The 4,383-nt window shown below is 42.6% G+C and overlaps 1 non-coding gene across 1 annotated transcript; it reads left to right on the top strand.

The window, feature by feature from the left end:
• Positions 1-2,868: 2,868 nt before the first annotated feature.
• LOC144496182 (U2 spliceosomal RNA) lies at positions 2,869-3,067 on the top strand. The gene has a single exon (XR_013498380.1). It is a non-coding gene; the product is annotated as a U2 spliceosomal RNA (small nuclear RNA).
• The last annotated feature ends 1,316 nt before the right edge of the window (positions 3,068-4,383 follow it).

The following is a 4,383-nucleotide window of genomic DNA, read 5'->3' as shown; positions in this document are numbered from 1 at the left end:
TTTTGAGTAAATTTTCCAACTCTGTGCTTCCCCTGTGTATTCGAAGTGTGTGTCATGAAATTGTACACCTTCAAGCCTTGATTTTCCATCGATTAAAATTAATGTGCACAGAACTGGAAAAATTCACAATTAATGCTTACATGTAGCTTTAAATACTTTAATTATATACCCCATTTGTAGTATAAACAGAATGAATGATGAGGAAGCTGTATTTACATTCTTCATCACTCTGTCCCATTGTGACTCATGAACTACCAGATCAGCCCACTCATGGGTATAAATCATATCCCACTGTTCCTCCTCATCACATATGCTCTTGATCTCATGTGCAGTTTTGAGATATTCCACAGGTAATTGTAATTCAGTTAAGCAGGTGATACCTTTAGACAATCTCCACTGAAATACATAGTCTTTTGTATCAGATCAAAATGGCAAGGTTGCTGATGAATGTACCGTTTCAGTTCTACTTACAGCTCCTCAGATAATGAAGCAATCAGTGCCCTTGTGCAACAAGTCCTGAAAAAATTTCAGACTTGGCTGATAGGGCACATAACACTCATCCCTCAAAAGTGCCAGCAATGACCCATTTCCAGCAAGCAAGAGTCTAACCATTTTCTTTGACAAACAGTGGGATCAGCATCGCTGAATCGCCCATCGTCTGCATCTTTGGAGTCAACGTTGACCAAGAATATAACTGGACCAGCCACATAAATACAATGACTGCAATAGCAGGCAGAGGCTGCTAATTCTGCAGGGACCTTTGAACACCATCTTTAAGACATACATGAGGAGTGTGATGGAATACCCTTCACTTTCTTGGATCAGCGCAGCTCCAACAACACTCAAGAAACTCAACATCATCCAGGACAAAGCAGCCCATTTGATAGGCATCCCATCCATCACCTTACACATTCACTCCCTCCACTTCGTCATACTCTGCTGCAGTGTGTGCCATCCACAAGATGCACGACAAAGGTTAATTTAGGATTGAGTAATTTCTGATGAGAGTTCTTGAATTATGGGGAAATATCACAGACAGTGGTTCTTAAAGGGACACTGCAGCTCTGAGAACACAATCAGTTATAGATCCAGAATATTAAACTGCAACCCAGTTAGTTACAGGAATTATTAACATCAGCAGAAACAAACACCAAGGCTTCTTTGACAGCACCTCCCCACCTAAAACAAAAATATGCATGGAGACATCACCACCTCATTCTCTTCCAGGTCATGCACCATCCTGACTTGGAATTAGATCGCCGTTCCTTCACTGTCATTGGGTTCAAATCATGTATTCCTTCCTAACAGCACCAGGGGAGTACCTTCACCACACGCAGCAATTCAAAAAAATGGCTCACCACTACCTTCTCAAGGACAATTAAGGATAGACAATAAATGATGGGCATGAATGAACAATAACTTTTTTTTCTATTCTTACATAGGATGTGGGCATCCCAGGCAAGGTCAGCATTTATTGCCCATCCTTCATTGCCTTAAACTGAGTGACCATTTCACAGGGCAGCCAAGAGTCAACCCACATTGCTGTGGCTCTGGAGTCACATGTAGGCCAGACCAGGTAAGGATGGCAGATTTCCTTCCCCAAAGGACATTAGTGAACCAGGTGGGTTTTTATGACAAATGACAATGGTTTCATGGTTATCATTAGAGATTTTTAAATCCAGATTTTTATTGAATTCAAATTCCACATCTCTCATGCTGGGATTTGAACCTGAGTCCCCAGTGCATAATCCTGGCTCCCTGGATTACTAAATCCAGTGACAATACCACAACACCACTGCCTCCCCCAATTCCATTATGATTTCAAGGAACTGTTTGTTTTTATTTGTTAAGATTTTTATTGTTGATTTCAAGCAATGAAGTGCAGAGATAAAAAAATGAAACTGTCAGTCACTTGAAAACATGCACAATTTTCCTCCAGTTACCTTGTTTAAGTTTCTTTATCTGAATTATAAAATGCACCAACTCTGCACTGAGCTGATTTGTGGTGCTCCGTTGTGCTTTTCTTTGGTCTCCTGGTAATTTCCATCCACAAAGGCACCATCAATTCTGGAAAGAGTAGCAGAGTTCACAGTTACAATTTGCACATATTTCTTGAAGTCTCAAAGAGCTTGGCAAGGATGAAGAAAGGGTTTACTATAATGGTACCAGGGATGAAGGATTTCAGTTATGTGGAAAGACAAGAGAAGCTGAGATTATTTAGAGTGGAAATTTAATCGCATTGTCCAAAATCATGATGGCTTCTAATAGAGCAATAACTGGTAGAGAATCAGTAACCAGAGCACATAGATTAAAGATCATTGGCAAAAGAACCAGAGGTGACATGAGGAATGTTTTTATGCAGTATGTCATTATGACCTGGAGTGCACTGTTTGAAAGATCCAAAATAGTAACTTCAAAAGTGTTTGGAATAGATGTTTCGAAAAGAAATCAAACCTGCAGATCTTTGGGATAAATGCAGGAGAGTGGGATTCCAAAAGGTTGGCTCATGTATAAAGGGCTGAATGGCCTCCTTCTGTGTGACATGATTCAATCAAGATAGGCTCATCTCAGTTACTGCAGCAAAGAAATAGATTGGTTGAACTCAAGAATACATTGGGCAATTGACCCCAGGGGAAAACTTCAGGTAAACACTACAGTGAGCTGGATTCATTCATAGGAGACCAAAGAAACAGACAATAAATCAATAAAGACAATAAAGGCTCATAAGTTAGCTCAGTGATAAATGTAGACAAAGCAAAGAAACCGAAACAAGATAGCTGCAGGAAATGGTGCATGTAGTCAGATTTAGGTGACTGACGCTTGCTTTAATTTTATTATTTCTGCTCTTTGTTTTTTAAAACCAACAATAACCGTTCTCGGCCTTTTGGCTAAGATCAAGTGTAGTATCGACATGCTGTGCTTGGTGGAAGTCATTAGGTTACATTTTAGCTTCATTTGAAGCAATTTTTTAAAGCGGCATCTCGGCCTTTTGACTAAGATGCAAATGAGATCAAGCCTTGGAGGAGGAGCTATGCCTGCTCCGATCAGCTTGGATCATGTAGATCAAGCCCAAGACAGGAGGTGAAAGCCCTGTCTTGTCGGCTTGGATTGGGAATGTGTCAACTTGTTGAGACTCTGAATTGGACTTGATTTGATTGAATTGGAATAAAAACAAAAAAAAAAACAGTTCTACAAACAATAAAACACCAACCGCTGAGTGAAAGTAGACGGGCAACCTCTGGTCAGAACGGTAAGCAATTTACAAATTCAGTCTTAATAAACAACTGGCAGTTTTGCAGCAGAGGATGGTGACTGCTTAGCCAGTGAACTTGACTCATGCAGTGAGAAAAATGGGAAATTAGAATTTAAATTTACAGCATAGTTTGGTATAGGCAAAGGGAGAATACCTGCAGCCATCTCCTGCATCTGGTTTCAATAGCCATTATATTTTAAATTCCCGTCATTGTATGTTTTATTAAAAATCTAAAAAAAAGAAAAAATCCCTGGGAGTTACTACCATACATATACATATATATATATACCCTACATTTAGGTTGAACATGGGTTTACAGTGCACGGAATTCAATCCAGCGTGTTTTCTGTATCATTGTCCAAGGTGACTATCCGCCCTCCTTATGGACCATGTTTCACTGGCATAGAATTGAAAACATGTCTAAGGGCCTGATTTTACCATTTTGATTCTAAGTGCTGGGTGGACTTGAAACTGGGAGCGTTTGAGATCCAACTTGTAAACCCTGTTCTCTGGTGCCCCCATACGCACTCTGCCTGAAAAAAAATCAGCGATTCTGAATCGAGCTGCAGAAACCTGTGGGTGGGGTTTATCCCGCCCGAAACACTGCTACTCCGATCGGCACCTCCAACTGCACATGCTCCCAAAAAAAAGATAGAATGCTGCTCCCCTACTACATCACTCCCGGGCTGGATAATGCCTCCCCCTGGCCCCACAGACATTGTCCCACCCCCACAACATTACTGGCGCCCTTAACCCCCCACTCCCCCCGCCACCCAGGCCAATCGCAGGCCCCTGCCCTCCTCCCTCTCACTGATCTCAGACAGAGTGGCAGCGGACCCCGCTTCCCCCTCACTCATCTCAGGCAGAGAGGTCCACCCTCCCCCCTCCACCCTACAGATATCAGGCAGGGTGATCCCCCTCACTCCCACCCCAGACCCTGCCGCACAAGGCCCCCATCTCCTCCAGACTCTGATGGCTGTGTGACACCTCCCTCTCTCTCCCCTGTTCCTAATCATTGAGGCACTGATCCACCACCCGCCCCCCTCCCAAAAGCACACCTGCAAGTGCTCACTTGCCTTCCCCTCAATGCTAACAAGCAAACTGCATGGAACTTGCTGGAATGCTCTGTC

Source organism: Mustelus asterias, chromosome 7 (genome assembly GCF_964213995.1).
Source record: "Mustelus asterias chromosome 7, sMusAst1.hap1.1, whole genome shotgun sequence".
Classification (NCBI taxonomy): domain Eukaryota; kingdom Metazoa; phylum Chordata; class Chondrichthyes; order Carcharhiniformes; family Triakidae; genus Mustelus; species Mustelus asterias.
The sequence above is the reverse complement of the archived record's forward strand: the minus strand, read 5'-3'. Positions and strand labels throughout refer to the sequence as shown.